We start from the raw sequence: 12,004 nt of genomic DNA on the forward strand, positions 1-12,004 counted from the left end.
CGCAGTCATCTTCCTTCTCCTCCTGAGACGCTGCTCCCCCCACCCTCTGCAACTTTTAGCTCTGCCCCCTTTTCCTTGTCTGATCACAGACCTCTTCTGCACTAATGTAATTGGACAGGGAAAATCCTGCAACAATGCAAGACAATCACTTATCGACCGATGTGTCCCCTTGAAGTCAAACCCTGCTCACATATTCCCACACAGAAATGTTCCAAATGGGAGGAATGGAGACAAGCAGACCCAGAAAGGCCTCTTGCCAAAGCAAAAGCTAAAACTGAACAGGGCAAAGTCCCGCAGCTCTGAGTCCAGCATCACACTCTCATGGTGTCCTTGTCTGGGCTCCAGTGCCCTGAGTAGCTGTGCCCACCACTCTATTTCCTGCAGCATGTCTCTCTTGCTTTTGCAAGCCCCACCCCATGCCTGCAGCTTTCCTCAACAGAGTTTTGACATTCCTGGCATCCTGGCATCTCCAACTTTCTAGAGTTCCCTCTACAGTATTCTAGGATTTCTCTGGGTCCCCATTACTACTTGGGATTCAGCTTTGCAGCTTCCTGCATGGTCCATACCAGCTCACATGGAGACAGTACCTGTCCTCAGAGCCTTGCTGGAGCCTTGGCACATGCTCTTTGACATTGCAGTTCTTGTGCTCTGCATGTCTAAAACCACAAGACTATACAGGCAACAATAGCAGGTTGTGCTCACAGCTCAAGACCTGGCTTGGACTGTAAGGGTTCAAAATTAGCTGAAGGAAGACCCCAGACTCAGATAGTATGCAAAAACAAAGAGCTTTTATTCTGCAGAAACAATGGTGACACAGGCAAAGACCTTAGAGCCCCTCTTATAACATAAATGCTTAATTGCTTCTGAGATAACAACAGACTTCTAAAACCTAGGGCACATTCCAAAGGGGTTACAGAAACCATTAACCAAAGGTCATAAAGAAGATATACACCACTGGACCATAGGTGCAAAAATAGGAGATAAGATATTGACTAAGTTTATCCATATAAAACTTCAAGAACAGTTTAGCAATGGTCTTTCTATGAACCTGTATGCTAGCTAGTAAAGAACGATGGATGTCTAGCCAGATAATTGTTCCTAGTGGATATGCATGCAGACCTTCTTTGTATGAACCTCTTATCCAATTTATGACCTGAATGTATGTGCAAACTCACAGTGGTCATTTTACCATGTGAACACATGCTCTGAGAGTTGAACAAGTATTGAGAACAAAGAGCAGAGACAGGCCTCACTCCCCTTCTCTTCTTGAGACTTAGAAAAGTGCATTTCCCTACCAAGGCTTTACCTAGCCTCCCACTGTTTTACTGTGAATTGTTAAACCAGAGACTTTAGCTTCTTGCCTCAGAGCAACCTAGATGGGCTAATCCGCTGTGAAAGCAAAGTACCTTACACTCAGGATGAATAGCAAATGGTGGGGACAAAATGGAATAAAAAGAACTCTTCAGGGCCTCTTTCCCACAGCCACAGTGGCCTGTATGGAGGGAACATAATGGTCTTGTTGGAGCAAGTTGCCCTGGAGTGGGCATGTTCTTCTTCTCAAGGCCTCATCTCTACTTCCCAGTTCTTAGTATGGAGTCTTTCCTTCTGTGCACCGACTCTTCTGCAGTTATGACTGCTTCTCTTGGCATCTGCTATTCCAACAGCTGCTTTGTTGGAGACTTTAAATGCTCGGCTGTACCTTTTCTCGCTCAGCCGCACCTTTTCTCGCTCAGCCGCACCATTTCTCACTCAGCTGCACCTTTTCTCACTCAGCTGCACATTCTCCACATCTTTCTACTATGCTTTCTGCTCAGAATCCTCACTGTAAATCTGGACAAAGGCAGCAAGCATCAATCATACCACAGCCCGATGCTAGACTGTCTTTAAAATTCCCTTCATCAACCAAATTAGTCCACTAATTTTTAACTTAGTCCCATTCAATATTCTAGGACATAGCCAGAATGTAGCTAGCCCTGTTGACAGACTGTGACCCTAAATGACCTTGAGCCCAGGTCCCAGAAGAGCCCTAGTCTTTGAAATCTCTTGAGTCATATCTTCACTGTCTTCGATGACCTCTGATCATGTGACCTACCACCAGAATTGCCCATTTAGCTCAGTTTACAATATTCCAGGACTTTTCCAGCTCCAGATCCTTCCACATTACTCTCACACACCAGTTCCAAGGCCTGACCACGTCAGATGCACCACAACAACAGTGCCACCCAGCTCTGATTTTCAGTAGGGGTTCTTTTCCTTGCCATCATTAGGGGATGCCCAGTGTAGGGAAGCTAGGCTTATTTAGGCTTCTGGTTTGAGAGGCTACACAAGTCCTTTTGGGAAGGCATGGCAGAAGGAACGTGTGACAGGGCATCTTACATTTTAGGGATCAAGAGGCAGAGCTCTAGCCAGGAGAGTCAGCATGTGACCCCAACCCCCAAGCCCTGTGACCTTCCACTGAGAGCATCCAACTGTGGGTCAACTGTTCAAACACAAGATGAACCTCATGGAGACATTTCACACATAAACCACAGTGGATAGGAGGTGCTGAGACTCCCGCTGGGCATACAGCAGCTTCTCAGGGCATTCCATGCCCCACCCCCATTTTCTGAGCTCACTGAATCTGTCGGTCAAGCCTGCACACTGTGATTTCCTATTCCTAGGCTGTGGCACCAGGCTTGCTGTGTTCCACTAGGGACAAATGCTCCAGGTGGTTCCCTGTGTTCCACTGGGCACTCCCTGTGACTGAGGTTCCCTTGCTCACACTCCTGAGGGCTCTGCCAGGCAAGTCTCACAGTAAACTGAGTCTGCAGTGGGGAAGAGGGAGACAGATGGTTATGGCTGACAGTTACAGAACATAGGGTGCCCTGTGTGCAGAAAAAAACACTTGGGTTTGGGCGGAACTTTGGTTACAATGGAATGATCTGAGCCTAATAAAAGCTGCAGAAGTCCTAAGCCCCAGGGACATCGTGTCCTGATTTTTCTGGACATTCCCTGGTGAGGGTTTAGAGCTCTGAGCATACCTCTGGTACCGTCTCACAGTCCCGTGACTGTTTTAACCCACTCTGTTCTCACCCTATCCCAACAGTCACCAGAGGCTACTGTGTGCTACAAAACTCTCATCTGGCTCCCTGTGAACATGGGCAGAATGGTTCCTTAGACAGGCAACTCAATCATTAGTAGAGAGTTCTCTCACCCACAAACACCAGGCAGGCTTGTTATGGTGTTGGGCTGGTCACTCTGCTTCTGCCTGCAGCTGGGGACACCTGGAACATGGTCCCCCTGGGCTGTCTGCCCCCTCTACCTGGTGTCTACCTGTCATGGTTTTGGAGATGACCCTTATCTCTCTCTAAGGATGCATTGTGTGCATCCTTCAATTCTTCACTTGTCACTTTACTGGACCCCAGGACAGAGTGGGAAATTCTGGTGACAGTGGCCTTGCTCACTCCTCTCCTGTGTCATCTGAGAACTCTAAGGGCCTCCATGCTGTGAGAGACTCAGGTATGTGAGGTATCAACATTGTGCTACTCAGCACATCACAAGAGCGGGCAAGAGGATGCTGGAATGCAGGAGAGGTATGTGTGTGGTGAGCATCCATGATCAGGGCCAGCTCTCCCTTGCTCAGCTCCCTGGCACAGGCCAGCCAGGCCATGTCACTGAGGTCAGAGGCTGGGGACACAGAATGCATCCCAAGAGCCAAGGGTCATCTCCAAAACCATGACAGGTGTCCCCAAGCCACAGGCCCAAGCTGAGTGACCAGCAAAACACAAGTTAATGACTGAGACCTGCAGAGCACCCTCCAGAGTGAACAAGGAAATAGAAGTACGCAAAGCCTCCTGCAACAAAACACACCTGGAGGATAAAAGCCTGGAGCTTGGAGCACCTCACACACACACACACACACACACACACATTCCTCAACACTCACACAGTCACTCAACACACACTCACCGTCCTCCAGCCAACCCTGCCATGGCCGCCTCCACCATGTCTGTCTGCTCTGACGCTCGCACCAACTCCTCCTGGCAGGTGGATGACTGCCCAGAGAGCTGCTGTGAGCCCTGCTGCTGTGCCCCCAGCTGCTGCCAGCCCAGCTGCTGTGCCCCCAGCTGCTGCCAGCCAAGCTGCTGCCAGCCAAGCTGCTGTGTCCCCAGCTGCTGTGCCCCAGCCCCCTGCCTGACCCTCATCTGCACCCCTGTGAGCTGTGTGTCCAGCTCCTGCTGCCAATCTTCCTGCTGCACACCCTCATGCTGCCAGCAGTCTAGCTGCCAGCCAGCTTGCTGCACCTGCTCCACCTGCCAGCCATCCTGCTGTGTACCTGTCTGCTGCACACCTGTGTGCTGCAAGCCAGTGTGCTGTGTCTCCATCTGCTCTGGCTGCCAGCCAGCTTGCTGCACCTCCTCCCCCTGCCAGTCCTCCTGCTGTGTGCCTGTCTGTTGCAAGCCTGTCTGCTATGAGGCAGTCTGCTGCGGGGCTTCCTCCTCGGGCTGTTGAGCCTGATTTTCATCTGTCTTTCCTGATTCGTGGCCATGCTGGGTGTTCTGGGGCTTACCCATGCTCATTCTTCCTTCACCAGCCCAACAAGGTCATGAGCTAGGGTATCCCCCAGCTACTCTCCTGTCTCAGCTCCTGGAAGTGCTGGCTGTTCCACCTCACCCACTCCCAATCTGACTGGCTTGATCCTGTTATCAGATGTGTGACTCTTGGCCTCTGAGCAACAATAAAACTTCTGTCCCATTCCATCTCTGTCGTAACTGTCAAACATGAACTGGCTCTTGGCCTGCATCTAGCTCTGGGGCCTTCATTTGGCTTTGGGCTAGTCACCTGGCTCTGAGGCCTGCCCCTGGCTCTGGGTTCTGCACCTGGCTCTGGGGTCTGGCCCTGGCTCCTGGGCCTACATCTGCCTCTGGGTCTATACCTGGCTTGGGCCGGAATCTGCTTCTGGGCTCTGCACCTGGCTCTGTGAGGCCTGCACCTGACTCTGGACCTGTATGAGCAGCTGTGGGGTGCAAATATGAGCTGGGGCTCCTGTCATGTCATTCTGTGCTCTTCTGCTGGTCTTGTGGGCAGCAGAAACTCTGCGTACTGCTTCCCACCCTGAGCAACACTTAGGCTCTGAATAAAGCACCCCTTCCTCTTGCTGACTATGCCTGCCATTGTGTGTGTATGCTAAAGATCAGAAAACTCTGGCCAATGACCCAAGCAACCATAGGGACCACTGTGAGGAAATGTGGCATCCTGCCTTCCTGACCATCCATGTGCTTGGGGAGACTAAGCAAATACCAGAATGTAGGAAACAGAGACCTGGCCTTGGTCTGGCCACGTGCAGATGGAGGATAAGGTATGACATGCAATGGGATAGAGACAACCATATATCTGGAGTGGCTACAGCAACCCAGAGCGGTGAGGAAATGTGCCCGTGGGAGACAGGAGGACATGACATCCAAATGTGGCCTCGCCTTTGAGGGACCACATTTTTGAGGGACTTTGAGAACTGTCTCCTGAAACTACACAGGCAGAGCAAATAGAACTAACTGGTCAGGGAGATGATGACAGTGTCTCTACAGGGATTCCTGAGTCCACTTGGCAGCAGGGACAGTGGCGGCCACCACACCAGGGACACATTACCTGGGTGCTATGTGACAAAGAAGACAGCCTCCTATGGTAGCCTTTGCCAAGGTGCCAAGTATGTCTCCCTGTTGGCATCTTATGCTGGGTCTGTGCGGTGCCAGATGGGCACTTGATATCTTTGGGCTTGGCTGCTGTGGTGGCTGCCAGTGTTATCTTAAATGAGCAGTCCTTAAGCTGTGGGTTGCAACCCCTTTGAGGATTGAATGACCCTTACACAGGGGTCACCTAAGACCATTGAAAAACACAGATGTTTGTATTACGGTTATATAACAGTAGCAAAATCACAGTTATGAAGTAGGAACGTTAGTAGTTTTATGGTTGGGGTCATTACAATGTGAGGAACTGTATTAGAGGGTCACAGTGGTAGGGAGATTGAGAACTGTTGTTCTAAGTGGTGGCACCTGGTGTGCTATGACGGTGGCTGCTGATGCAACCTTTTCACAGATCACAGGCACCAGCAGAGTTCTTCATGGTGACAAAATTCCTCCATTCACTTTCCAGGGTGGGTGCTTTTGTGAGGAGTCCAGGATGAACTCTGAAGGACGGTCCTAACTATGCAATCTTTAAGGTAGTGAGAGGAAGATGAAGGGTGGGCTGCCACAGAGACTCTTAGAACTACATTTATCTGGGGTAGACAGATAAATATTTGGAATGTAGTTAGGGATTATGCTGGCTTAGATTTCACCAGCCCTGGGTAGTTGGCTAGGTTTCTAGTACTAGGTATGACTTGCCTCTATTCATAGGACACTAAACCATGGAAACACCAGGCACAGCCGGGAGAGCTCTGTAACCTTTACCTCCCAACCCTGCCCTATAAGGCCCAGTCCTGAGCAGCAGGTGCAGTCCCTGTAGTGGACTGGTACCTGGGAACAAAATTGACATGTTTCTAAGGAAGCTTGACACAACCTGGAACACTCTGGGAAGTGGGCTTCAAATGAGGGATTGCCCAGATAATATTAGCCTGTGGATGTGTCTGTAGAAGATAATCTTGAGTGTTAATTGATGGAGGAGGGCTCACTCTAGGTGGCACCATTCCCTAGGCTGGTTCTGGCTATATAAGAAAGCCAACTACCCACTCATCAAGAGACAAGTCATACCTGGCCAACTACCCAGGGCTAGTGAAATCTAAACCAGCATAGTCCCTATCTACATTCCAAATATTTATCTTTCTACCCACAGATAAGTATAGTTCTCACCCCTCATCAAGGAAACATTTTTGCAACAAAGATGATGACAGAAAACAGATAAAAATGCAGAGTCATGGAGCCCAGTCCCTACTGATGCCTCTATAAAACACTCTCCTCCACCTAAGGCTCGGGGATGATTTCAGAAGAGTGGATGGAAAGACTGTAAGAACCAGGGGAATAGGAAGTGAGATTGTGTCTACTAGAGATGCCAGGGAAACTGCACACGTGAGATCTCACCAACACTGCTGCCTTGAAACATGAGCTGAACAAGTACAAAATCAATGAGAATGCTAAAATGGGCTTGACCCTACATAAAGATCTACAGGCAAATGAGAAATGCTGAAGGGGAGAGTCTCCCCCAGGGAAGACTACAGCAATTGGTTATCCAATAGCAAGTGGTCAGTCCTGCAAACATACACATACAAGTAGCACGATATGAAGTGAGTAGGTTGCGTTTATATATTTAGGAATCGAGAGATGGATGGATGGATGAATGGATGACAAACAGGTGTGTGTGTGTGTAACAATTACAGAAAAAGAGACCATGAATTTGAATGAAAGCTAGAAGGCATATGGTATATGAGAGGGGCTAGAGCAAGGAAAGGGAAGGGAAAATGATGTAGCTAAATAAATAAATAAAGTCAGCTAAGCATGAGCCTGTGAGCAAGCCAGCAGTCCATGTCCCTCCATGCAATTCACAACACCTTCCTGATTGAGTTCCTGGCCTGACTTCCCTCAGCGACAGAGTGGGACCTCCCCTAAGCTGGCCCTGGTTAGACGGTTTTATCACAACAGAAACCAGGATGTATAGGCAATTGTCTTCACCTGTCTGAGGCTCTCTGGTGAGCCTGCTTCAGTTCCTCAGGTTCAGACCTTGCTGAATATGGAGATGACAGCTGTTAGATGTAGAGTGTCGCCTATGGAGACCTGGGTGGAGAAGAACACCTGGATCAGAGTCTGAGAAAAGCTGGGGACCAAATGCTTGGAGAAATTAGGGCTTCGAAGCAGTCCTGGGAGCCTAAAAAGTTCCAAACATGACCTCCTCAGAGGCACATGCTGAGAGTCACTGTTTTGAGCCCTGAGCAAACAGGAAGTGAAGGTGTAACAGGAAGTGAAGGTGTAAGAGGAAGTGAAGGGGAAGGGTAGAAACTGCCAGCTGGGAGCCAAAGGGAAGCCTCCAAGTCTCAGACAGCCTTGGGTAAGTCCACAACAGCTACAAAGTTCCCGGGGATTTTTTTTTTTTTGTCACTGTGACAAAATACCCGAGGTAAACAGCGTATAAGGAAGAAAGGTTTGTTTTGGCCACAGTCTCACCATGGTCAGCAGGGAGTCTCAGACAGAATCAGAATGACTTTTATCGCCAAATGTAGCCATCTCGTAACAATTTCTCTGAAAAAGAAAAAGGTTTCCATGACTTCAGAGACGTTCTACTGAGAAGTAACTGTGCCAGGAGTAGTCTAAACAGTAAATGAGACAAGCCAGATCCGGACTGTGGGAATGCAGTGTTCTATGGAAGGAGAGGGAACATAAACCAGACAGGACAGGAAGCTGGGTGGGGGGACTTGGTTACCAAAGCACTCACAAAGCTCTGGCCCCCCAATGTGGAATGGAATCCACAGCCCCACACAGAGCAGTGCACAATCTTCCATAGACCCTCTACCCACAATGCACTTGCTGCCTTCATCCCCAGCCCCTGCCACATGCTCACTTAGCTCTGGGGAGGGTGTGGAGGTCATGACCTCCAGCCTACACTAGTCTCCCATTCTCTGGGGCAGGAGCCAAATGGGATGCGCTACATAAGGCTGACTGGACACTCTGATACCTCAGGTTACCTCTATCAACCTGGGATGTGCTGGGGGGTGGAGTGGCTGCTGGCCACACGGGTCAGTCTCTGTGTTACTTCAGAAACCCCGTAAGGAAAACTAGCCCCGGACACAGGCACTGTTATGAAGCTAAGCCTTCGCTTTCAGCTTCACACACTTCAGAAGGTCCAAATGATTATTCTGCTTAAGAGCAGGGATATGTGTTTAATAAGGAAGCCACCAGTCAAAACTTTTATATAAATACATGTAAAACAGGGGGCTGGAGAGATGGCTCAGAGGTTAAGAAGCACTGACTGCTCTTCCAGAGGACCTGAGTTCAATTCCCAGCAACCACATGGTGGCTCACAACCATGTGTAATGAGATTGGATGCTCCCTTCTGGTGTGTCTGAAGACAGCAGCAGTGTACTCACATACATTAAAATAAATAAATCTTAAAAAAAAAAAAAGAAGTGTTAAACAAATCCACATAGTTATGGAGGTGTGAGATCCTACGTAGAGATGGTGAGGAAGGCTAGCCAGGAGAAGCCAGGCAGAGGAATGAGAGAATTGCTTAAGAGGCAGGCAAGTCACACGGGCATCATCCCACATGGAGCCCCACATGGCTTGGAACTTGCAAACCCAACCAGGAGTTGCCAACCTGCCTATGAGGCAAAGAGATGAGCCCAGCTTCCCGCAGCCTTAGTCACAAGGACAGAGTGGACAGTGTCATAGGGCAATGCAGAAAGGTGCGGGAGCTGAGGAGATACAATAGAAGGATGCAGGCAGGGACCATTAGCCTGACACTGTACCCTCATACTCAGTAGCCCTGGGCGGGCCAATGCACACCTGTTGCCTCTGGGTGCTGAGCTAGGTACTGGAAGGGGTACTGAGCAAATTGCTCCCCTGGCAGTAATTCTTGCAGAAGGAGTGAGAGTTCTGGCAGCCAGCAATGGCTGGGTGACATGCCTACAGACCACCTATGACACCCCAAAGCCACTGCTCCATCACTGTTCCCAGCAGGAGACACAGGCAGGAAACAGACCTGACAACAACATCCCAGACAAACAAACACCCTGATGATGGCCACGAGGCTCACCAACAAGGAAGGGAGGACAAGCCAACAACAGCACAGGGGGATAAAAGCCAATGGCGCAGCCCCTCACACACTCACACTCACGCACTCACTCACGCACTCTACTCCAACCCAGCACTGCCATGGCTGCCTCCACCATGTCTGTCTGCTCTGACGCTCGCACTAACTCCTCCTGGCAGGTGGATGACTGCCCGGAGAGCTGCTGTGAGCCCTGCTGCTGTGCCCCCAGCTGCTGCCAGTCCAGCTGCTGTGTTCCCAGCTGCTGTGCCCCCAGCTGCTGTCAGCCCTGCTGCTGTGCCCCAGCCCCTTGCCTGACCCTCATCTGCACTCCAGTGAGCTGTGTGTCCAGCCCCTGCTGCTAATCTTCCTGCTGCACACCCTCATGCTGCCAGCAGTCTAGCTGCCAGCCAGCTTGCTGCACCTGCTCCCCCTGCCAGCCATCCTGCTGTGTGACCCTTTGCTGCAAGCCTGTCTGCTGCACACCCATCTGCTCTGGATCATGCTGCCAGCAGTCTAGCTGCCAGTCCTCATGCTGTCAATCCCCCTGCTGTGTGCCTGTCTGCTGCAAGCCTGTCTGCTGCACACCCATCTGCTCTGGCTCCTCCTCCTGCTGCCAGCCCTCCTGCTGTGCTCCTGTGTGCTGCAAGCCCTGCTCCAGCCTGTCCCTGCTGTGTCGCCCAGTGTGCAGACCTGCCTGCTGTGTGCCCACCTCCTCCTGCTGTGCCTCCTCCTGCCAGCCCAGCTGCTGTGGCCCAACCTCCTCTGTGTCCCTGCTGTGCCGCCCTGCCTGCTCCAGACAGGCCTGCTGTGGACAGAAGTCCAGCTGCTGATGGGCCTGTCTACTGTTTGTGTCTTTCTTCCTGATACCTCTCGGCCCCTCTGCTCTGTTCCCGGTGTGGGATCATCCCAGGACAAAGCCCCACTCTGTCCTATACAGTATTCCCCGACTCCCAGGAATCCCACCTGTGCCCTGTGTCTCTGTCCCCCTTCACTGTCTCTCTATTCTGGCCTTATCTTTGGTGTCAGCCCTTTGGCAGTTCACAACATCAATAAACGCATCTAACCTTCTGCCTCTCCTCTCATGCCTGAGAAATCTGGCGCAGGTAGATGTCGGTCTCCATAAGCTGTGATTATTTGCAGAAGGGAGGGACTTAGCCCTGCAATCCAGAGAGAAGCTGGCCATCTGCCCTCGGGCTATCCAGTGGAGCTTGGTGTCGTGTTCTGTACAAAGAGTGAGACGCTGCAATGGTGCTCCCCCATATCTGGAAAGGGTTCCCATCATCCACAGAGGGTCCCCATTGTCCAATGGGTGGTTGTCTCAGACACAGGCGTAGCCAGCAAGGAGAAACTGCTGCTGGGTAAGGGATCCCCAGCAAATAGACAGTGGAACTCAGTCTGGGGCATCTCCCACGCATGAAGCCTACCTGGAGTAGTGCCCTGAGGGGAATTCCTCTGAAGGGAGTCAGAGAAATTACCTGACCTAATTTACTATCAGAATACCTAAGTGGAGTCCCTAGTGACCAACCAGTCTGCTGCCTCCCAGCCCTTGAGTGATCTCAGAAAGACAGCATCCAGCTGTGCCAGCATCCAGTTTAACAGGAGCCCAAGGCAGGAAGCTGTGACCCAGTAGTGGATCAATTAGTTGATGGGAACCCACCAGCCTCACCTATTCCACACAGCCCAGAAGTTAAGAACGATGGAGCAATTGTTCAAAGATGGGAAGACGTTTAGAGAAAGAAAACCACAGTGAGGCTGCTAGAAAGGACCCCTGTGTGGAAGAGGGGCATAAGACTCACAGCCATTAGTCAGGCAGTGGTGGTGCACATCTTTAATTCCAGCACTTGGAAGGCAGAGAGACAGGTGGATTTCTGAGTTTGGGGCCAGCCTGGTCTAGAGTGAATTCCAGGACAGCTAGGGCTATACAGAGAAACCCTGTCTCAAAAATAAACAAAAAAACAAAACAAATAAAACCCCTACAACAACAAAAGACTCACAGCCACTAAAGGCTGTAACCAACTCAATAAGCCACAGGCCTGGCTCAGTTACTGTCCACACAAACTTTACAGGAGGAAATGGGTGAGTTGGAGCAGGCCAATGCCCTGCCCTGAGCAGCTGGAGCCCAGGGATCTGGCTTTGCCATCAACTCCACTCCTGGGGTCAGACATGTTGAGAACTTTGTCAAATGGGTGGCACGCACGTCCCTCCACTGCAATGTCTTACAGAATGCTTGGCTGTCCTGGGTGCCCTCAGAGTTCTGGAACCCTGTAGAGTCTTCTTCAACACCAACTCCCAG

The 12,004-nt window shown here is 50.7% G+C and overlaps 1 protein-coding gene and 1 pseudogene across 1 annotated transcript in view; both read left to right on the forward strand.

The window, feature by feature from the left end:
- Tspear (thrombospondin type laminin G domain and EAR repeats) overlaps positions 1-12,004 on the forward strand; it is a 205,471-nt gene that overhangs the window by 160,951 nt on the left and 32,516 nt on the right. The gene's annotated exons all lie outside the window — the stretch shown is intronic.
- Positions 9,834-10,541, forward strand: LOC147002680 (uncharacterized; annotated as a pseudogene).

Source organism: Mus caroli, unplaced genomic scaffold (assembly GCF_978045245.1).
Source record: "Mus caroli unplaced genomic scaffold, Mus_caroli_1 scaffold_9, whole genome shotgun sequence".
Taxonomy (NCBI): domain Eukaryota; kingdom Metazoa; phylum Chordata; class Mammalia; order Rodentia; family Muridae; genus Mus; species Mus caroli.